Here is a 24,814-nt window from a genome sequence, read left to right as displayed (position 1 = left end):
TGCTATATTTTGAATGCAGAATGATAAATGATTGCTGAGTTTCCAGTCAACTTTCAGGGAAATTACCTGCATAGGGACAAACAAGCTTGGGATGAAAGGCTGGGATAATATTCCCTAATTCCTTGGAATTCTGGAGGAAAAAATTAGAGCCCAACAGAGAACAAAAGTTGAGGCTTCTAGGAAAGGGTTAAAAGCCAAGATGTCATGGACTAGTATTGTGTCACTCAAGTGTTTTTCCAGCGCAGCATCCAATCTGGAGCACATTGAGCTTTACCAGTGGTTTTGCATTTCTAGCTCTTGATCAGTCCCTTCAACAAGAAGATCCTGCAGATTTACTTTCAAGAGATGAATTGTTTACATTATGTGCCTGGTTCTGTTTTACAACTGTTCTATGGTGCTGGAGGAGGCAGTCTAAAAAATCTCTTGATCCAGCAGCATGAGTGAACCCGAACTTCTGCAATTACATCATAGATATACTTGTATAATAAAGAGAAAGACAGATAATGCAACGGTAGTAATGTTGGCTGTCTTTAGTATCTAGGCTGAGATGACAAAGCTTAAAATCAATTTTCCTTGTTAGGCTTTTAGAGAGATAAATGAAAGAGGTGGGTGCATAACACATAAAAAGGTGAAATTTTAAAAATACTTTGCATTTCTTTAAGAAGCTAAGAATATAAGTTTATATCATTTTAGAATTAAAAATACATTTAATGCTTTTTAGAAAGTAACCTTCCTATCTTTTACCCTTCAATACTTAATTTTCATAAAAGTGGGTAAAATATTAAATGTACATGTATTTAAATTAAATGAGCTTTTCTAGAGGAGAAACAAGAGAATGACTTTAGTATATACAAAACATCTTGTAGATTTTTAATGTTGTGTTAACACAAAGAGTTAATACCAAAGCTCTAGGACCCTGACTTTTAATTGTTTGTCTTACTTTCTTGTGATTTACCAGTCTAAATGGAATAGAGGTAAATGAGATTTAAATTATCATTTATGTATACTATAAAGTAAATCACCATCCTGTCATTTGAAAATTAAAATCTCATTTTTGCCAAATGGTAGTGATCTGGAGCATTCAATGAGGCCGTAAACAAAATGAGGAAATCAGTTGTTTCAAAATTCCACATATTATTATAATAACAATGTTAAAATATGGTAAGTAACTACAGGCAATTCTTGGAACTAGAGGAGTGATTTAGAAAATGAACAAAGTGTTAAGTTTACATTCATCAGTGGAGAGTGAAAAACGTATATTTCTGCTATGTTGACATCTTATATGGAGAAGGTTATAATATCTGTAGATGAAACACTATAGCAGTGACACAACTGCAATTTTACTGAATCCATTAAATGATTGTTTTTAAAACTAATAAATAAACTGCTAAAAGAGAACCTAAAAGAATATTTGAAACTTTCATTTACAAAGTTGTCTTTTGTTGAGAAAGTCATTTCAGTAGAATTATGGACTTAGCTTTGAAGGTAGATAAGTAGGTATGGGTTTATTTCGTAGCGTTCAATAATTCACCGTTAGACTTCCATTAAAGAGATTTAGAAACTTTTCCCAGAGATTGTCATCACCATGTGCTTGGATAAATCCATGCTTAGGTGAAATATGAGGCTACCATGTTAGATAAGCCTAGAAAAATCACTTTTCATGTGTTTATTATTAACAAAGTAAACTATTTTCCTTCCTAGGTCATATAATACCTTTTTATGGCTGTTAGTCTTTAAATATGAAGCAGTGAAATATGTGTTGCACAGAACTAGTTGCTTAAGGGTCCATGGGTCATTGCAAACTGATGATAACTGCAGTGATTCCCCTTTCAAAGACAAACTATACTGTGTGTGGGAGGGGGTGAGGGGGAGGTCAGTGGAGAAGAGGGGATGTACTTTGATGTCTTTGCCGATTTAGGGCAAACCTGTGTTTTTGAATATCAGACACTTTTGTTATGATAATATCTGTTTCCCAGTGCTCTAGGCACTTTCATTTCTATTGACCTTCTCAGCTAATGTTAATGCATAAACCCTACCGTGACTTCTCTGAGGCATTTTGCCACCTGTACCTCATCTTTCAGTTTTAACACTATCAGTTTCTGTTGTTCATTTTTTCCACCCCACAGTCTTTACTACAGAAGGGCTTTCTCCAGAATTTCTGAAGACATTGGAATCACCTTGCCACCTGAGAAAAATATTTTTGCTTTTTAGCTAGAAATTGTAGGAATTTTAAATATATACCGAATTTGTTTCTAAAATACACTTTCACGGACAGAAAATCACTTTCTAACTATATTATAGTTTATACCTAATATCAAGTTATTTGGTAATATACATTTAGAATAATATCCCTCAAGCAATAATTGCAAATTCAGGGAATGGAATTTGCATCTTTGTTATTGTCACAAATCCTTTCTGGATCTTAAAGTTAAGTTGTCTGTGGTTGGATTGCTAGGCTCCAGTGTTCTTCCAGCTTAAAAAAAAAAAGGATTTATTAATAACTCTCTCAGTCTGTAGCTTTTGAGTATGCAAAAGACTAAGCAACCAGTTCTCTAATCTCTAGAGAGATAATGGATGCCATAGCAGTGTTTGCTTCACTTGTCTTTTAAAGCATAGTTAGGAAGACAGGAATAGGTATTCTAACCTGTAGGTCAAAAGTCTTCCAGAAGAGAAATAGACACAAAGACACACTGAATCATTTCTCCTTCTCTTGTAAAAATGAATGTGATATAAGAGGCATAAATGTTTCCTCTCTCTTACATAGTCTAGTTATATTGTATATTTTAGCCTCAGCATACAGAGATTATTATAATCTTGATATGGGAGAGAGTTTTATATTACTCTTCTTACACAGAGAGTTAAGAAAATATTTTGTAGAAATAAATGTTTGATAGGAAGATATAAACTGAGCATTATAAATTGTACGCAGGGTTTCCAAAGTATTAAAGAAATCATAAAAGATGGGCTTCCCTTTCAAATACGTTCTTGTCTCTCTTATATTTACAATCCCATCTTTAGTCTATCTCTGCTTCCAACAGCTGATCTCCACTGCCCAAGTCCTGTGTTCAGGGTAAAATATGCTTTTTTTGTGAGCATTCTGGCTCTCGAGAATCTGGATGCAATATGTCTTTTTTTTTTTTTATTGAGAAAAAGTGTTTTGCATGAAAATATTTTGCTTCATGTGTTTTATAACTGTATAATAGAAATAACATACTTTAAAAGTAGCTTTTCCAGGCATATAAATCATTAAAAAAAGAAAGAAGGTGGCTGTTAGACAGGGATGACTATTTCTACTTTACAGGTGGGAGGAACCGAAGACTTGGGCACTATTACTGAGGCACTTTTCTATTGACATAATCCCAGAACAACTGGAGGAAGAAGGGCTGTATTTTGCATCATGCCATTATTAAGTGGCATGTAACTGAAAACAACATAAACAATTGCTTTGTTCATTAATGAGCAATCTTAGGTAAAAATTGCCAGTGAGATAAAGCTAGAGAATTAGTGTGGACATTCTAAGAGTACTGAGCTTTTTCTATCTAGTATAAAATACTGGAATTAACCAAATCTTGGCTGAGTCTCCAACTGGCTGGGTAAACTTGGGCTGTCATTTTCCTTTATAAGCTTTGATTTTCTTGTCTGAAAGTCCAGTTAGATGCTCATGAAGATCCCTTCTAGTTCTCTGACTCAGAGATTCTATAGAAACTATTAATACATTATGTAAACTCTGTAGGGTCGATTCCATTTGAAATGTAGCTACAGAATTACTTTACTCTGACTGACTTCTGAGAGGTTAGAGGTTGGAAACAGCATTTGCCTGCCTGATAAACTGAAGAAACAGTCTTAATTCTTTTAGAATTGAGTAGGAAATCTGTCAACTTGTTTTCCTTCAGACAACTAGGCAAAAAGTATCGGCTTAATTATAATCCATGTAACTGCGTATTTTGTATAAGTCTGTCTATCTGTGACTCATAAAATATTTGCTACAGCTTTGATAGATGTTGAAATACTGCCATTTCGCTAACAAGAAACAAATGGAATTAGGGTACTCAGCTTCTCACTTTTTTAGAGTCATTTATAGAACAGTGCTTTTAAAAATAAAGTGTGTGTACATACGCTACTTAGTCATTGGAATGGATTTACTTTCTCTCCCTCCAGCTGTCTTCTCTGGATGGGCGCATTCAATGAGAATCTGCTAGGAAGGAGGGGGTTGTGGGGCTCTCTCATGGCTGAAGGGGCAAACTTAACTAGGAAACTTCTCAAACCTATGGAGGATTTACATTTCTTTTTAGTTTCAGAGAAGGTTGATTGGCAGGAGGCAAAATATAAAGACAACTTCATATATATAAAAATTAAAATTTGACTGACTCATTACTTCTTCGTAATTTGTAGGATTAGAAGATTGTGCTTAATTACACAATAAGATGTCACAATATTACTGCAAGGTAATTGAAGAACAGTTTTTAAAATGATAAATGATAAATGTAATTCTTGATAAATAAATATAGCAAGTGACAGTAAATGTCTTCTTTAACTGCTGTCTTCCTCCACTTAGCCTTGAGTGGGAGCATTCCCTGAGCCTCTCTGCCTACCCTTTGTCTTGGTGTCCTGAATTTCTTTAGGGGCCTCCACTACTTCTTTGAGGGGATTTCCACTAACATGTCTCACAGAGTCTAACAGTTTCCCCAGACAGCTCCTTTCCCTGATTTGCTCGATGTCTCAGGCTCAAATCTCAAGTTATCCTCATTGCCTCATCCTTCCCCACGTCTCATATTTGGTTACTCGCCAACTCTTGTTTTCTCTTTTGTACATCATCTCCAGCCGTACCTTCCCTTCCCTTCCTGTTGAAACCAGCCAAGTTCAAGTCCTTATCACTTTCTGCCTCAGAATACTGCTTGCATCTTCCAATCGTTCTGTTGTGAGCCCCTCCTCTGAGCATCTGTTCTGTGTGCTACTGCCAGATTCGTTGTCCTAAAAAATGCCTCAAACAAGGCACATGTCACTCCCTGCTCAAAAACTTTCAAGGACACCATATTGTATATAAAATAAGCCTGAAGTACTTAGTGTGGCAAAATACACCTTGTATTAACACAACCAGTTCTCTGACTGCCATTCCAGCTTTTCCTTCTTCTAGTTCCTTATCCAATCTCTGCCCCAATTACATAGATTACTCACAGTTTCCAATATGGACATTTTATGCCATTCCGTAGTACAAAATGATTTGCCCAGTTCATGTATTCATGCATCCTATACTTTCTCATGAGATTTCTCCTTTAGTCTCGAACTATAGTTTAAAACTTTATTTTTGCATGTTTGTTTAGAAAGTCCTCAGTAGGTTATAAATCCCTTAAGTATAGCATCTGTGCAAATTTTGTCAAGTTACTTAAAATTTCTGCATCAAAATTCTCAACCAGAAAATAATTACACTATAAAGATTATTGCTTCACAGAGTTTTCATGAGGATTAAATGAAATGATATAAAGTGCTCAGTGAATGCGGCCTATAAATTGCTCATCGGTACATAGAAGACTAATGCTCAGTAAATATTTATTTTTATATTTAATTTCAGTTTTGTAAAAGCAGTTATTAGAAGAAAAAATTGGTAAGGGAAAGAGAGAGCTTGGTTTCCAAAGCAGGAAATAACAACAAGAAAAATAAATTTAGGAGGAAAACTCAAATCCCTATTGTGTCCCAAGATAGCAATGATCTCAGCAACTATGTTTAGGATAAATTGGAATATCTGCAGACAGTTTATTCTAGGTGAAATCATGTACCCTGAGATTACAATATAAGCTAATGTGTGTTTTCCTTAGAATTATGGCAGTAATCTTAATGGCTTTATATAGTACAGCTGGTGTGGGATTCATGAAGAGTCTACCATTATAAAATACTCTGGGAACAGGCAGAGAGATTAGAGTCTGACCAGTGACTCTGATTTATTCTCATTGTTTAGGCTTCCTGACTGCAGGAGGCTCTCAGTGACTCCATGGTGAATGTCAGGTTCTAGTGTCCATGTAGCTCATGAACACGGCCACTGAAAGGCAGAAGAGGTGTAGCTACAACAGAGGTGGAAGATAGACATTTAATTACAAGAGACCTGCCTACCATAGGTCCCATAGGTCCATGTCACCTCAGTATATGATGTTTGTCTTTCTCTTATTGATCAGGGGTTCTGAGACTAAGCACTACTTTTTTTCAGTTTGGTTGTTGTAGTAACAATGCTTTCCTCATCAGTTATGCATCCCATACCCCTCCTCACTTCCTCTGATCTAAATCTTCCCATTTTGACTCTAGCTGATAGTCTAAATTGTAGTCTGCCTACCTCATATTTACTCCTATAGCACGCCCAATATGTCCACACTGTTGGTCTCTATTGTGGCTCCTGTTTTATGGCTTTTAGCTCCCAGTGGATTTATCAATGGCCACACCTATAGAAAGAAACCCAGAGAAGCTCCAGTGATCTTTTATCATTTTTGTAGAAGAAACTCCATAGAGCATCTATTTATTTCAAGATAGAGGGCACTGTGCCTCATTATAGACAAACACATTCACCTGTGATTTTATAGTGGCAGAAAAATTCTCAAAAAATAATGAATGAGGAATCTGAGCAAAATATGCCTTAACTCCCTTGTCTGAACTTAAAAGGGGTAGGAGTGTCAATTAGGAGAGACAGCATATGGCCAACTCTAGAATCTACAGAGAGAAAACTTTAGCCTAGCTTTGTAAGTTTTCCTTGTAAGTTTCCGGATTTCATGTTACCTTCATCTTAAGACACCTGACACTGTAGACCTTGATAAATTTCTCTTGCAATTGGTTCCAGTTGTCTGTACTTCAGGACTTACCTGCAAGATGATATTTGCTGATTGTTGTGTCTGGAATATAAAGCATCCTATGAGAATGAAGAAGACATTTCTTAGAATGCTGAAAATTGGAAAGGTTCACAAGATGTGACACAAATTCCAAATTTCACTAGAATTATAAAACACTAAATATGGCTTTTAAAAATTATAGAGACCAAGAAAACATTTGTTAGTTACAGTTTCTAGTTGTCTGTCAATTGCTTCCCAGTTCAGCCACATATTTTTTTACTTTTCATTGTGAACTCAGTCTTAGTTCAGTTACCTAAAACTCCTGGAGGAGAGATAATTTACTGTCTTGCATAATACCAGATGAAAATGAACCAAAAAGCAGAGCCTGTTCATATTTTAATGCACATAATTTTGTTGTATGTCTGTAAAAATTAAATGTAACAAAACCAATCTGAAATCTAGTGGAGAGATACTATTTATCAGGAATTCAAATATTAGTGAAAAATTAGCTAACTTATATCTTTAGAAGAAGGATAAATATAATAGATGTTTATAGGTGAACATACTACTTGTAGATAAGACTTTTCATCTTTTGTCTGCAATGTTGTACATAATGATCTGTATTCATTATTATGGCATGGAAGATTCTCAAGACTGTTCCTTAGTGCTTTCTACATTATAAAATATTAAATTATGCTTAACATATTTGGCCTTCAGTTTAAAACTTCCTAATTATTTGAAATTTATAAGCAGATATTTTCAATAAATAGCCAATTCCTATTCAGCTAAATAACACAATGTTAATGATGAGGGATGGCTGTCTGGGTAATTAAAATTCTGTTTTATTTGGTTTGGGAGGTAGTAGAAATGATCCTTTGGGTAGTGAGTTAGCTCCTGTATGGATTGTTAGCACTGAGAGAAATAGTCTGTCTCAAAACCACTGACCTGGATCCAAACACATCATCTTGCAAGAGTAAAACAGTTGGTCTTAGAGAGGAATAGAAAAGAGATTGTAGCTATGCAAAATCCATCACTTTTCCTAGAAAAGCAATTCAAAGCCAGCATCCTACTGAAGGGAACGCAAAGCATAAATTATATGCATGAGAGACAGTATATTTTTCATATTCCTGAGTACTAGCAGGTTTATCTTAATTACCTTTTGCTTAGGTTACTACTGCAATTAGTTTGTGGGTCCTGAGAACTCAGCAGTTGGCTATGGAAGAAGGTGGGGCAGGAATACCATGGACAATAGGAGAAAGAAACATAGCCACAAAATCCACAGTGTAGAAATCCCAGTGCACTCAGGTAACTGTATTTACATTTTTGGTTTTTGCTGTATGCCGTAGGCTATCCAAGGGATGTCTCTGTTCCTTCCTGATTGCTATTGTCCTAATTAGGCTATCTATAAAACACTTGGCATCTAGGGGGTTTCCTCTGGATTAATTACAGGGCTGTGAGCAGCTTTTGCAGCAGACATGAAGTAAGTTCAGTTTCACACAAGATGTGTCTGTGTGGGTTTAATGTGTGGTTACTTGTGTAGAGGCCTAAAGGTTTGGCTTTCCCAACACCCTCCCCCTCCCCATCCCATCTAATCTGAATTTCTAGTGCCTGTACCTGCCTTCTATTCTTCACTAGATTATAAATTCCTGGAGGGCAAGTCTTGTGCCACTGTTCTCCCTGCAAAATTGTCCGAATGCTTCCATTTATTAGATGCAGGGGTGGAAAACCCTGGTGAATTAAAATTGTTCTGATGGGATGCAATACAGCAGTTCCCTGTATTTGACATTATTAGTACAAAAATACTGTTTAAAAGAATTTTTCTTGATATTTTAAAGAGGAGAAGATGATATACATTATGATGATTGGTCAGAGAGAATATTCTAGACAGAAAAAAATGCTTATGGGAGAAAAGAATATAACAATGTTTTTGTGAATACAGCACAGGAGGCTGTTTCTGTTATTTAAGGAGACTTTTTGGGAACTTTGGTAGGTTCTACAGAAAAAAATGTGAAGATAAATAATAGGGTACCTGCCATGAGAAGCTCTTACACTTGTTGGAGGAGGGATGCATGAACACGCAAGGAATGAATGATAAGATTTTCTATTGCAACAGTGATGGTCTGGGGAGGAGGATATGGAAGTATGTTTTTTCCAAGCAAAGAGGTGAAGAGGTGTCTTGGGTTAGAACAGAGAACATTTGGTGAGGAGTAGGGCTGTTGTTAGGTGTGAATTTTGTCACTTTTTGGTGGAAGGAAAATACTGCTACTGTTTGTTGAAATGACTTGTTCAAACAACTCTCTGTTCATTTTGATCTCACGGAGGGCGGGGACTGTTGCTATTTTGCTCACCATTGCATCCCCCAGACCTAGCACAGCTCACAGCACATAGCTGATATCTACTAAATATTTGTTGGGTGAATGAATATTGTGTTGATATCTCCATCCTGTCAGTATTTTTAAAAAGTTTTGGAATTCAAATCCAGGTTTTTAGCTAGTTTGATTTCTCTTGAATGTATCTTTCACTATCGTCATTGGTGACCCACTCTGTGTGTGGACCACGATGCAGGTGGTACTGGACTTACAAAGCATCCTCTTTTAAGTGAGGGGCTTCCAGCCTTACTTCCTCAGTAAAAGGAAGACTTAGATGCCATGCTTGATGTGAGTAAAATATTGCAGAGTAGACTGAGCTGTTTCTCTAATGGCAGCATATTGTTTAATATTTTGGAATCTGTTAAATACGTCCCCTCCAAATTGTTATCAAATATTTCTCACCAAAACACTCTGGCTCAATGTGCATTTATCAATGAAGGCAAGGTTATACAACCTCAATTACAATCTTAGAAAACTGTCAACAAATTATGATTGATAGGCACTGCTTAATGGTTTTAAAATTTTTTAAGCACTCTTTCTTGGTTTCTGCCTGAAACAATAGCCTGATAGGAAATTCAGGGACAAAAATAGAAAAACAAATTAGTCCAAATAGTTCCTAAAGACACCATGGCCGAGCAGTGGCCTTAAATTAAAACTGTAATCCCTCATGTTGCATCTATTTTTCCATTAAATCTACAGATTTCTTCTTTGGCAAACATTTGTGTTTTATTTATTATCCCATATAACACATGTTTTCTTTTTTCACTGTTGGATATACAAACAGCTGAATACACACTAGAGGGAGGATTATTTCTGACTTTGTGTTCAGGTGTTTTTAAATTTATACACCATGTGGATTTCAAAAATATCTGCAGGTTAATAGCAATGTTAAATTCTCTAGGGAATTGACTTTTTGTTTTCTAGAAAATTATACCAAATGCCTTTGTAAAGCAGTACCTGTCATTGATTTTTGCTATTTCTTTGAAGTATGAACTTGCTTATAGTAATGTATAACTCTATTTTTCTTGAAAACAGTGGGCAGCATGGCTACTCTGAGAGCAGCTTTTAAAAGGAGCTGTCTTAAGTGTCAGCACTACAATAGTTTTGCATCTCAAGAGTTTTGGCAGAGATCTCTGGCATTGTCACAGTAAGGAAATCAGAGGAAGACTTGGGTAAAGAGTCTAAGAAGATTCTATATTCCTGTGATCCTGACCATTATCCCTAAGCAGAGTCATGAGGCAGGGATTACTCAATTGGGGAGTAACTCATAAAGGAAGAACAGGCCAGCTTGACCAAAAGATAAACAGGTTATGATGACTATGAGTTTCTCTAGTGAATCTCATATAGCCTTGCTTTATCATTTTAATATAATTCTCCATCTTTTTCTTTTTTAAAAAAATCTCTCTCTATTGAAACATATGTAGTTTGTCTTTCTTTCTCTTATTTGGGACTCTTTGAGTTATTCCAAACATGCAGATAATTATTCCATATATCAATGAGGTCATCTATAAAAAAGAGACCATGAATGAAAACTTAATAAAGAATTATAGAGCTTTCAAATGAACCTGACAAAAGATTAGGAAGGTTAAATGCAGAGTAGGAGTGAAGGGGAACTTCTCTTTTGCCCTCTGCTGGCCAAGAAATTGGTGACACAACTCCAGCTTCAATTGGTCTATTCACTGTGTGTGTGAGGGACATATTGGAGTTACACACAAGTGTTATATGATAATAAGTTTAATTCTTTTGGTTTTACATATATTTTAAGTGGTTACAGATACACATATCTTTCCTACTTCACACCCCCTTCCAAAAATTGTAAATTCTCTTTGTACTTTCCCTTTTACTGCTTATGTGGATTTAAGTTTCCCTACTAGTAAAGTTTTTACCTCTAAAAAATGAAAAATAGCTTAAAGGGAAATAAACTAGGGATGTTAAGAGTAGAAAAATATTTTTTTTAATTTGGTAAGATTTCAGGGCCATGGATGGGAAAAAAGAAAAAACAAACGAACAACAAAAAAAAAAAAAAAAAAAAACCCCTTATCCTTCTCCCCCTCAGTATGCTGATGCTTTGTTACTCTCAAATTCTTCCAAATATCCCAGAACAATTAGGCTGCATCAGTTATTAACATCTCTAGTCATCAGGTTCTTGAAAGTTGTGGTAGGTCAGGTAAGACCTGAGTCTATTTGGGGCACTTGATGCAGAAGAAAGAAACATTAAGTAGCACAGAAAAGGTGAACAAAGAGCGGCAAAGGTGAGGCTAAGGTTTGGGGAACAAACATCTATTTATTTCACAAACCTTGTATTTTCAGAGCTAGGCAGTTCTGTGTTCCTTAGCACCGAGGTTCAGACCAATCAAATGAGAGCTCCATTGCATGCTAAGAAACCTTTCATTTAGGATGGTGTTCTGTAGTTGAAACACAGCCGAGAATCTGCCTTGCAGACAAAATTTATAATGAGGCTACATCAAGAATCATTTCTTAAGTTCTGTGCAATATATCAACACCAGTAGAATATTTAGAATATTTTCAGTAGAATATTTAGAATGTTTATATTTTGCATATTCAATACCATAATTAAGTGGGTAAGCATGCAGTTTAAATTATGTTTTCACTGACATAAGTATGTACTTTTTATATTTTTCAAATTATCTGTATAATACAATGATATAAGGTTAAGTCTTTGGAGTTTTGTAACCTATATTCAGATATAGGCACTACCATTTTTAGAATCATTCATGTTGGGAAAGGCGTTTAATTGTACCAGGCCACAGTTTTTTCCTCTCTACAACAAGAATAAGTAATAATAGTACATTTTGTAGAGGATTGTTTTCATAATTAAATGAGATAATTTTTAACTGTTTAGCATGGTGCCTGGAAAAGAGCAAGCAAATATTAAATGGCAACTACTAGTATTCTTGGTTACCCATTAGCTGTCTCTGCTGCTTATGCTGTGAAAATAAACGTATTTTGTAGATCTGAAGTCATATGACCTGCAGGTCAAAACTAGGGCATATTCAGACAGTATGGAAAAGCTATGAACTGGTATCTGTGCCAATCCAGGAACCATATTCTCTTCCACCGAGGACCATTCCTGGGGGTTGACTCAAGGGAATGAGCACCTTGGTCCTGAAGGCGTCACACCCTGGCATCCATTCTGTCCACCCTGTAGGCCATTCAAGCATCCTTGCTTCAAATAGTAAGTTAAGACTGTTTGAGAATAGCTCCTCCAAGATTCTGACTGGTCTTTTTTTCTTGGGAAAAATTACATGAAGAAGGTTACTGAAATGAACTAAAGTCCCTGTAATTGCAGGTGGTCTCAAGGTCACAACTTATCTCTTTCTTATACCTCCCATTTTGGGCCCCCCCACCCCCCACCTATGACTATCACCTCTGCTGATCCAGGTGGCTTACCTGATGAGGTGACCCAGATTATTGCCCCTGAAAGGTCTGCGCCTTTGGTCATCTTGCCAGTTTTGTCCATTTACAATAAAATTGGGCAAGGGATTATGAAGAATTTCCTTAGTGGCTTATCTGGGTGCCAAATGTATTCCTCCTTGTCCCCATTGTGTAATTTCCGCTCTATGGTCTCTTAATGATCAGAGTCGATTCCTCCTGCCAAGTATATCTTGGCAGCTATCTCTTAAGATTTCGTGTATTTTCACTGTGTCCCCTGGGAGAAGCAGTCCCCCTCTGGGAACCAAGTGCTCTGTAATCACAGTGAACAACATTGTGGGGATGAGAAGTACCAATACTTCAGTGGGACACTGAGAGTGGTAGTCAGTAGGGCCACTCCCATTTTCGCTCCTTGGTTCCCACACTCATGTATTTTACCTGCTGACTAGCCATGTGATAGTCATGGATTTGGTGTACATACTACATTCTAAATTATGAGACCTCTTCCTATTAGGGTATCATGTGTATGCTGGTACTTCAGATGTGCCTTCAAAGGCTATTTCTTTATTAGGCTGGAGTCTTCTGGGCTTTGATATGATAGGACTAGTAGGAGTTCATGGTCATAAGCCCAATGCTGCACTTCCAATACTGTGAAGTAGGTCCCTTGATCCAAAATGAAATTATATGGATGGGAAAGGCAAACTTATATCTGGAATTGTCTTGATTTCAGTTAAAATGAAGCACTATCCTTTCCAGAGTAGAAGGCCAATGTAATCAATTGCTACCAAATGGCTGGTCAATATTCTTGAACGATGTTGTATTAGGTGTTCAGCTTTGGTCTCAGTTGCTGGAAGGTTGGATATTTGGCAGTGGCGGTACTTAGATCAGCCTTGCTGAATTTTATTGTAGAGACTATCCTCAGCCTCCTGATCATCCATTATTTCTTTTGCTTGTATAAATAAAATAATATCTGTGGAAGGATATACATCTACTTGCTTCTAGGAACTGCATTCTATTAACCATTTGCATAGCTCTCTCTAAGGCCTCTGTGGCTGCTACTTTAATGTTGTAGCTTATTATAATAATCACAGCCAAGTTGTTTCTGATAATTAAATGTTACTGCCTAACATCAGTTGTTTTGGGATCTTATCATTCCCGTTGTTATCAAGGCCTCCTTCTGTAACAGCCCTGGCCTATGGAAGATAGCCACCACTGAGATACTCAACAATGCCATTGAGAAACTCACCATCACATTACTTATCTCATTGGTAAATGGTGTGTCCTCCTGTGGAATATTCTTGGTTGGTGATCTGGCATCATGTTGTTTATGTGCTTTAATACATTCACTTCTCTGAGACTTATTATCCCTTTCTCCACTGTTTTCAAAACGATTTCTTCTTAGTGTGGATCATAACTTTTTTCAAGTTTCCAAGGCCCACTGTAGTTTTGTGTTAACATATCTCTCATGGTTCTTGCCAGGTGTTAAATTCAGTGTCACAGGAGAGTACTTCCACAGTCACAAATTCTTCCCTACTTAACTTTGTAGACCTCCCCGTTGATTCAGCACTGACAGAATCCAGTCCATGAGTACTCTCTCAGTTCCTGCTCGTGCATAGCTGTCAGTGAGGTCCTACAGCTTCTTCAACATACAGTGTCTTTCCTCCCTTAACAGACTCTGCCATTCCTCAGGTGGATTATCCTGTGACTTTTCCGTAGTGATTGGTCTGGAGGCCCAGGGGCATTTGTGATAGGTCTTGATGGTGGATACACAGATTTTCTCTCAAGGGAAGACCTCCACATTGTCTTCAAGCAAGTGTGGACTGCTAGCCCCTACCAGGGGGAGAAGACCACTTTTGCAGTCTTAGAGGATTCAGAGAAATCTAGGGATTCAAGAGGTTCAAGTGTTTTAACCCAAAGGACCTGTCCTATGACTCACAGTCCTATTTTTTTCCAATTAAGGGCCCAACCTTGGCATAGCCAACCTGCCTTAGGTGAGAATTAAACCTTCTCTGGAGATTTATAACTCTTATGATTAATTCCTGGGCCTGGCGCCCAGCTTCTTTTACATCTGCTACAAGAGATGAGAATTTGTTTCTATCGTGACATGGAGGTTTGTTGCCTTTACACTTAGCCTTAAATTAGTATTAGGTCATTAAATACGAAATGTCCGATTTTGAATCAAAAGTTTAGTTTATTATATCTCAAACAAGAAGCAGTACAGTGAAAGTATGTACCTAAACTATTGACACAGTTTTGCTATCTTAATGCTACCTTGCTTATGCCAGCAGTGAAGAAGCCTGCAGAGCAAGTAGGGATGAAATCATGAAAGGCATTTTCCACAGCTTGCTCAGAATTGAATATTTTTCCTTGTAAGAAGTGATCCAAAGCCTGAGAGAAGTGCTAGTCAGTTGGTGCAAGGTCTGGTGAATATGGTGGATGACAGTTTTCTAAGTCCAGCTGCTTTAGTTTAAGCAACATTCTTTTTTTATAATATGTGGTCTTGTAAGAGGATCGGCCTGTCTGAACTGACCAATCTCAGCTGCTTAATAGCAAGCATCCTTATCATTTTGTCCAGTTGGTTGCAGTAGATATTTGCCCTAATCAGTTGACCAGGTTTCATGAAGCTGTAGTGGATAATACCTGTGCTGGACCACTGAACAGACACCATTAGCTTTTTTTGATGAATATTTGGTTTTAGACTGTGTTTGGCACTTCATCTTTATGCAACCATTGTACCAAACACTTGTGATTGTCAAAAAGAATCCAGTTTTCATCACACATAACAATATGGTGTAGAAATTGTTCACCTTTATGTCATGACAGCAAAGAAAGGCAACCTTCGAGATGATTTTCTCTTATGACGCTCATTTAATTCACGCAGAACACACCTACCCAGCTTCTTTACCTTGCTGGTTTGTTTCAAGTTGTCCAATATTGTTGGAATTATAATGTCAAACCTTGCTGCTAATTCACACATGGGTTGAGATGGATTTGCTTCCACTACAGCTTTCAGCTCATCGTTATCCTCCTTGGTCTCACGTCGCCCATGTGGCTCATTTTCAAGATTAAAATCACCAGAATGGAACTTCTTAAACCATTGATGTACCATGTGTTCATTAGCCACATCCTTCCCAAACACTTCATTGATATTTTGAGCTGTCTATGCTGCATTGGTTCCAGGGAAGAACTCATATGCAAAAATAACATGAATTTTTGACTTATCTATGGTTTCACAAAAATTGCTCTAAAAAAAATCTGAAAGATAATCACAAGCCATACCATGTGTTTGAAGGAATGATGATATACCTTCACAATAAAAAAATAAGTGTCAAAGTGAAATGTCAGAGATGTCAACTGTCAAAGTTGGTATTAATATTTAAGGAAATTGAACATTTCTTAATAACCTAATAATTAATCACTTTTAGCCTTTCACTGTCTTTCTTTACTACATCAAGAGGCCTCAGCAACAGTTATTATATTCCATAGTGCTGATCACTTCTTCCCCTGACCCTCTCAAATACCGGAGGTATCATATGCACTAATTCATTCCCTTCTACTGTTATCACACCCCGGTCTATCACCAGTGAAAATGTTAACAATTGTACTGCTACAACATACCACAGGCTGTCAGTTTTCTACATGGCATCAGTGATTGAGTCCTCATTGTCAGTTCAACAGAAGATACAGATAAAATATCTCATTTAGAATCATTTTCTCACTGTTTCCTGGATACCAACTTTCTTAGATTAGGTTCTCTGGGAAAGAGACTGTGAAAGAGATACACGTGCAGAACTTCTTTTGGATTATCTAGAGGGAGAAGCTAAACTCCAGTACATTTTCAACAGAGGTCTCAACCAACCTCAAGGATGCTCTGATGCTGGGATGGTCCCTGTATTAAACCAAGGGAGCCAGGTATTTTAACCTCCACGTTCATTAGTCTTTGGATGTCGACTGCCCCAGGGGAGGGAGAATGAACCTTACCATGGACATTTCTCAGACAGTGACTCAGCCATGAGTCTTTGGCAACTAACACAGCACTCTTGGAAGTTGGAAGAACAAGTGACTTAGTCCTGAGGCGGGTGTCTGTGTGGTGCATCACAGGTGTTTCGCATCATGTCTTTCCATTAATTCTGAGGGTAGACATGGATAGGAGGTTGGAGTGCAAATATTATGGTTGACGTTACTTTGACTTTAGTGTCAAGGGTATTCAGAAAGTGTACACTCTGTAGGCTGTTCCTTCCATGTCCTCATCCCTCCAGAGACACACAAATTTACTCAGAGGGTAGTCTTACTAATTATTTTTTTTTTTAAATCTGTGATGTTTATAAAAATGAGCAGATTATGGTCCCTGGGTATAAAAAATGGTCTTTCTGATTCCTATAGAATTTTTCTGGGCCTTTGCTCTATGGTTGTAGTCAAGGCCTAAGCAAAGGGTCTGGGCCGAGTCAGGGGACCAGACAAATACAGGCAAAACCTGAGCCTTTATCTTAACGTAGTTTTATGGAAGGGAGGGTTTACCTTCCTTTGTCACAAAGGGTATTGGATGGATAGACACTGTATATTTTTAACCCTGTGGTGATTATAGATGTAAACATTTTCATATTGCCTTCTTAATTTCTTCCTATTATATCAATTACACTGGTGTCTAGACTTGTCATAGATCAAGTTATCAATTGCATCTGTTGTGATTATTTATTCTCAGATATTCTTTGAAGTAAGAGCTGGGTGATGCTAAGTTTGCTTTAGTTTTAAACCAAAGAGACTTTACATGTATAACTTGGTATTACATAATAAAAAACCAAAAGATATTAAAGAACTGAACCTGATATTTGACTTCTTTATTGGGGCATGTATTATCTATCATTATATGGAATGTACTCTCTCTTTAATGAAAAATTTAAGTGGTGTTCTTGCTATTAGGCTTTTTGAAATAATTTTTTTAGTGATTTACTTAAAAAGAGCCCTGGGATGAAGGTAAAGGATGAAATTACAGCTCTGTTTAGTGTGACACCAATTTAAATTTTAGTTACAAATGCCACACCCATTTTGCCTGAGCGCCTGGAAACATAAGTAATTGGCTCTCAACCAAGAATTAGAATCAAATGGAGTTCCATTGTGTGAGGAGAATGAATTGCACTGGATCCAATACTCTAAAAGGGAAAGGAGGAAAGATACCAATTACATAAGCATCTAAGTCCTGGTTTGTTGCTACTCTGTGCAACATTCATTAAAATTTAAAATTACCACTTTTACTACAAAACAAGGGCTCATCTAGGGTTTGACACAGTCAGTGAAGAGAGAACAGCTAAGAAGCCACATCAATAGTCAAGTGTAAAAATGTGTGGTGAGGATTAGTGAATTTGTGTTTTTTAAAGTAGATAGTACAATAGTGAAATATTTCAGAACCTACATAAAAATGTTTAATTTTTTGCAAATATTTTTCCTAAGAGAAGATGATGACTTCAAGTGAACATTGATGAGGGCCTTCACTAAGAGAGTAGCTTTAGAAGTGAAAAGGAGGTATATGGAATGAAAAAAATTGTACAGTGAAGGACCATAAGATTTAGATACTGGTTAGAAATATGAGACAAAGGAATGGAGTCAATAAGGAAGAATTTAGAGTTCTAGTCTGTAGAACTAGGAGAATATTGGTTTTGTTAATAAATAATATATGAGAAATTTAGGAACCATTGTAGTTCATGGGTGAAGACGAATTTGCAAATATTAAATTTGTGATGTTCATGGTCATTTAGACCAAACTGGTCAATAGACAAATAAGAATTAATGCACATAAGAGAAGATAGATGCAGACACATTAATTTGATAGTGAGAAGAAAGGGGGGAAAAGTCCAAGAGGAGGAATAGAGGCCAGTGAAGTTATGGCTTCTTTGTAAAGAAGAAAACTTACTTAAATTGATATCTTATGTAATAACATTTTAGACAAAACTCACAATGGCTCCAGACCTCGACCTAGAAATCAATCAGAAACAAAGGTAGCCATTCCCTCTGTGGCCATCTGGTCTCTCATTACTGTTTTTGTCCTCCTGTATGCATTCTTTTCTTTTTCTGAAAATGTTTCCACTGCCCTACTTTTACAAGGCTCACGTTTAACTGCCCAGGTCACAATTTTATGTCACTTTCTTGTTGAAATGCCTGAAAAGATTTGATGAAAGTCTCCATGTTCCAACTCCGAATTCCCAAGAGAGAGATACTTATTGGCCCGGTTTTTATCCCATGAACACCCAGATAGACATAGTTGTGGTCAGAGAGAGGCTCTAACAGGCCGTGCTGTCATGGAAATAGAGTGATTTAAAGACAGCCAAGTGGTTAATGGTTTCAGAAGCAGCAATAATTTGGGGAAGGTTAAGGTTTTATACAAATATTGTTCATGCCCAATAAAAGAGAAATTTCAGTAAAATTCTGGGGCTGGAACTGAATGGCAAGAGGTTGGAGAGGAATGGACTCATGAAGAAATAGAGAGAGAAGTCTCCAGTATAGTTTTGAAGAGCTAGGTGGGAGGTGCAGTAGCCTGAGGAAGTAACACTCTGAAAGGATGGCTGAAGGCATCTTTCATTTGTTTGTTTTTTATTTATAATAGGGAAGATGTGAACAAGTTTATTGTTTAGGTTGGATGGACCCAGTAGAGAAAATGAGACTGACAATGTAATGAAGAGATAATTGCTAGGGCATAGTCCTAAAGGTGGTGAGAGGTGATATAGTCAAAGAGTACAGCAGATGTGATCCTTGGAAAGGAGGCATTCTTGTATCCTAGAGATGTACAGCAAACGTACAGTACTGGAACAGATATCTTTCTGGATACTCATTGTAGTTGTTCCAACTGGATGACACTGAACCCTTGGACAACTTTAGCCTGTCTTTAATCAAGGAGGTGTTTCTGTATCAGAGGATTTCAAAGCAGGTTGGAGAGGTGAAGCCTAGACTTTGTGTTGAGGATTAATGTCAAAAGGACCTTCTGTTTCCTAAACATGCTGTCTTTCTGCTTAGAACCTTAAACTTATGTCTTTATTTGCACAGGTCAACGTCTTTTTCTATGTGTTGTATTCTCTGAAGTGGCACTAAATGGGGCAACTAAAATAAGACCTAATTTTAATACAACAAATAACCAGTTTCTGCCATTTCAGGAAATTACTTCTGATGTGCTATTTCCCTTACTAAAGTACATGCTATGTTTGTATTTGCTTACTTACATATTTTTTACTGGACTAAGGTTTACAGGGAAATGCACATATCTCAAGTTTCTAATTTCAAGAATTTTAAAAATGAAAACACTACCCTGATTAAGACACAGAGTGTTTCTGTTGCCCCCAAGTTTTTTCATGTCTGCTTCAAGTCAATCCTGACCCTTTATGAGCAATAATTTTTATTATAAATTAGCTTGCTTTGAATTTAATATAAAAGGAATTATAGAGTATGTATTCTTGTATCTGTCTTATTTTACTCAGCATATTTTTGAGATTCACATGTAATAGTGGTTCATTCTTTTTTTATTGCTGATTAGTGATTCATTTTTCAAATATTCCATAATTTGCATATCTATTCTCCTCCTGATGGACTTTTGTTTTCATTTTTTGGCTATTATGAAAAAAGCTACCATAAAAAATCTAGTAGACATTTATTTGAGAAAATATGTCTCTATTTCTCTTGGGCAAATACTTAAGAATGCAATTATTGGATCACAGGGTAAGTGTAGGTTTCACTTTATAGGAAATCAACATTTTCTAAAGTGATTTTATTTTATGCTGCCCTCTGCAATGTATAAAAATTCATAGATGCTTCACATCCTCTCTAGCATTTGATATAACCAGTCATTAGATATTTTAGTCATTTTCATCTGTATAAAATGGTATCTCATTTTTATTTTTAGCTTTCATTTTCCTTATAATTAATGTTGTAGAAAACAGTTCCATATGCTTATTGGTCATTTGAATGTCTTCTTTGGTGAGGTGTCTGTTCACATCTTTTGCTGGTTTTTATTTATATTGTTTTGTCTTTTAATTGTAGATTTTTTGTGGAAGTGTGTGTGTGAGAGAGAGAGAGAGGTATGTATTTCAAATACAATCTATGTCTTGCCTTTTTATGTTGTTAGTGGTTTTCAAAAAAGATATGTTTTTAATTTTGGTGAATTCCTAGTTATCAAATTTCTCTTTTATATTTAGTGCTTATTTGTACTTCTAAGAGATTTTTCTATACCTTAATTTTGTGACAACATTTTTTTATATTTCTTCTAAAGCTTTATGGTTTTAGTTCAGCTCAGATTAATTCTGTATATATAATATAACCTATTTTTCCCGTATGTTTATCAAATTGTTCATGATCTTTTGTTAAAAATATCCTAACTGAATTTTTTGCACCTTTGTAAACGTTAAAGTGATCTATACACGTGCGTTTATTTCTGGACTTTCTGTTCCAGTGATCTCTTTGTGTACACTTATGTCTATTACAAGTACATTGCAGCTATTTACTAATTTTCAAATTAATTAATGTAAATCCTCCAATCTTGTTATTTTTATAGATTGTTTTAACTATTCTAGATTCTTTTTATTTCCATATACATTTTAGTATTTTATTTCCAAATCCTCAAACCAAACATGCTGAGATTTTGATTGGGATTCTGTTACATTATAGATCAATTTAGGGAAAGTTGACATAATATGAATCTTTCAACTTATGAACATCTTTTCCTTTATTTCATTCTTCTTTAATTTCTTTCAGCAATATTTTATAGTTTTCAGTATAGAGGTCTTGCACATATTTTAGTAAATTTATTTCTAAGAATTTTTTGATTTTTGTGTTATTAAAATTTTTCAGGTTTTATTTTTTAGTTTTTTGCTGCTAATAGTGAGAAACATAATTGCTTTATAGAATGGATTTATATATAGTGAGCTTGTTCTGTGAACTTGCTATATTCACTTTTTTGCTCTAACAGTCATTTTTAAGGTTTCTTAAGATTTTCTCATAAATAATCATGTCAACTGTGGAAGGCTAGTTTGACTTTTTCCTTTATGATGCTTATGCTTTTTGTTTCATTGTTTTGCATTATTGAATTATGTAAATCCTCCAATGTTGAACACACGTGGTAAGAGTAGGCATATTAGGCTTGATCTCTATCTGAAAGCATTAAATATTTTACCATTAATTATAAGCTTAGTTGTAGGTTTTAACTGTAGATTAGTAGATGTTTATTTTATTAGAGTGATGATATTTACTTCTGTTTTGCTAAGAAATTTTTATTTGTACAAATGTAAGGGGTGCAAATGCAATTTTGTTACTTGGACACATTGTATGGTGATGAAGCCTGACAGTTCAGCCTATCCATTGCACAAGTAATGTACATTGTACCCATTAAGTTACTTATCACCACCCCCCATTCCCCCACTCTTCTGAGTCTTGAATATCTGTCATTCTACACTCTATGTTTACACATTATTTAGCTCCCCCTTATAAGTGTGAACATTCAGTATTTGACTTTATGTTTCTAAGTTGTTTCACTTAAGATAATGGCCTCCAGCTCCATCCACCTTGCTGCAAAAAGTTATGATTCCATTCTTTTTTATGGCTACATAGTATTCCATTGTGTATATGTACCACATTTTCTTTATCCAGTTATCCATTTATGGATACTTAGGTTGGTTCCATATTTTTGCTATTATAAATAGTGCTGTGATAAACATACAAGTTCAGGTATCTTTTTGATAAAATGATTTCTTTTCCTTTGGGTAGATAACTAGTAGTGGGATTGCTGGATCAAATGGTAGTTCTATTTTTAGTTCTTTGAGAAATCTCCAGACTGTTTTTCTTAGAAGTTGTACTAATTTACATTCCCACCAATAGTATATAAGCAATTTCTTTTTTCTGCATCCTCACCAATATCTACTATTTTTTGACTTTCAATAGTAGCCATTCTGACAGGTGTAAGATGAGATCTCATTGTAGTTTTAATTTGCATTTCTCTGATGATTAGTGATGTTGAACATTTTTTCAAATGCTTGTTGATCATTTGTAATAAATTTGTGGTGCCATGAATGTGAATTTTGTCAAGTGACTTTTTTCTTTACATGTATGCAGGTGATTATATGTTATTTTCTCCCTTATTCTTTTTTATATAGTCAATTACATGACTGATTTTTGAAAACTAATTCACCCTTACATTCCTGGGACAAACTATACTTGATCATGATATATTAATCTTTTTACACATTTCTAGATTTTATTTGCTAATATTTTGTGAAGGATTTTTCATCTGTGTTCATGAGGGATATTAATCAGATTTTTTCTTCTCTTTTTTTTTTTTTTTTTTTTTTGAGACAGAGTCTCACTCTGTTGCCCGGGCTAGAGACTAGAGTGCCGTGGCATCAGCCTAGCTCACAGCAACCTCAAACTCCTGGGCTCAAGCAGTCCTTCTGCCTCAGACTTCCGAGTAGCTGGGACTATAGGCATGTGCCACCATGCCCAGCTAATTTTTTCTATGTGTATTTTTAGCTGTCCAAATCATTTCTTTCTATTTTTTAGTAGACGGGGTCTCACTCTTGCTCAGGCTGCTAGATTTTTTCTTCTTTTATAATATGTTTCTCAAGTTTTGAGATCATGGTCTTGTGCCCAAAATAAAGTAGGTTGGACAGCCTTCCTTCTTCTATTTTCTGAAAGTGTGTGTAAAATTAATATTTTTTTTCTTAAACGTTGGCTAGAATTCTCTAATGAAAAAAATCTACCAGGAACTAACTTTATGAAAGGTGTTTGCGTGTGTGCACTTGTGTACACACACATATAAAATTTATCCTCTATCTCATGTATTATTATAAGATACATGTTTATCTGTGTGTGTGTATATATATATATATATATATATGGAGAGAAAGAGAGGGAGAGTGAGAGATTCTTCCTGAGTTAGTTTTTACAATTTATGATTTTCTAGGAATAGTTGCACTTTATCCATTATTGAATTTATTGACATAAAGTTTGTACAGTGCTCTCACTGTCTTTTTCATGTCTGTATGATTTGTACTTATGCCCCTTCTTTCATTTCTATGACTGGTAATTTGCATTTCTTTTATTTTCTTCATTGGCTTTCCTAGGAATTTAATAATTTTAGTGCTCTTTTTTGATTTTTTCTCTGTATTATTTTCTTGCTATGTGCTTAATTTACTCTTTTGCTAGCTTCGTTTTTTTTTATTTCAGCTTATTATGGGGGGTACAAAAGTTCAGGTTACATACGTTGCCCATGTACCGCCTATCCCCCCAAGTCAGAGCTCCAGGCGTGTCCATTCCCCAGACAGTGCGCATTGCACTCATCATGTAGGTATAAAGGTGAAATTTAGATGATAGAATATATATTGCTCTTTAAGTACTATCTTTAGTTGTTTCCCACAAATTTTGATAAGTTGTTTTTTAAATTATCGTTCTGTTCAAAACATTTCTATTTTCCCTTGTGATTATTTTTTGACCAATGGGTTATTTAGAAGAATGGTGTTTAATTTCAAAATATTGGTGTTTCTAGATATTTTATTTGCATTGCTCTTTACTTGTCCTTTATTACAGTCACAATATATGTTTTGCAAGATGTCAACTTTTTGAAAATTATTGAGGCTTATTTCAAGGCTCAGGACACAGTCTGTCCTGGTTAATGGACTATAGGCATATGAAAAGCATGTGTGTTCTGCAGCTTTTGTATGTAATGAGTACCCGATACTTTGCCAGAAAAATTAAAGGACTTCAACTATATATTCTTTATTTCAAAGAAAGGCAAATTGCTTGAGATGATAATTCTGAGGGAGAAGTTATAAGTTAGAATAAAGTATGCCTCCTAAAATAGAGTCCCAAAGAAGGATCCAAAGACTTTAAGAAATGTCATAAAGATATCAGAGGGTCAGGAACAGCTTCTGATTATAATAAAAAGAGTCAGTTTCCACAAGACAGCACTACTAGATTTTAGCTCTGTGACCTTAAACACGTCAACTGACTTTTCCAAAACTTGATCTTCTGGAGATAATGACCCTTCCCCACGTGGCTAAGTGTTCTAACTATTCTTAGCATCAAGCAAGAGAATATGTACAGACATACATTGAAAGCTAAGTCATATAAACGTGCAGACGGTGATATTATTATACCATAATATAGCATAAATCTATAGCAAATTTTAGTCTAAGTGAAACCAATTTTAGATTGTCAAGTGGTTTTAACACTCATAAAATTCATAAGTCAGCATCTTATTCTTCAGAGAGGTCT

General features: G+C 35.8%; 1 protein-coding gene across 2 annotated transcripts in view; it reads left to right on the top strand.

Moving 5' to 3' along the window:
* The window catches only part of UNC13C (unc-13 homolog C), a 562,886-nt gene that overhangs the window by 685 nt on the left and 537,387 nt on the right, over positions 1-24,814 (top strand). The gene's annotated exons all lie outside the window — the stretch shown is intronic.

This window comes from Eulemur rufifrons, chromosome 2 (assembly GCF_041146395.1).
Source record: "Eulemur rufifrons isolate Redbay chromosome 2, OSU_ERuf_1, whole genome shotgun sequence".
In the NCBI taxonomy this organism is placed as follows: Eukaryota; Metazoa; Chordata; class Mammalia; order Primates; family Lemuridae; genus Eulemur; species Eulemur rufifrons.
The sequence above is the reverse complement of the archived record's forward strand: the minus strand, read 5'-3'. Positions and strand labels throughout refer to the sequence as shown.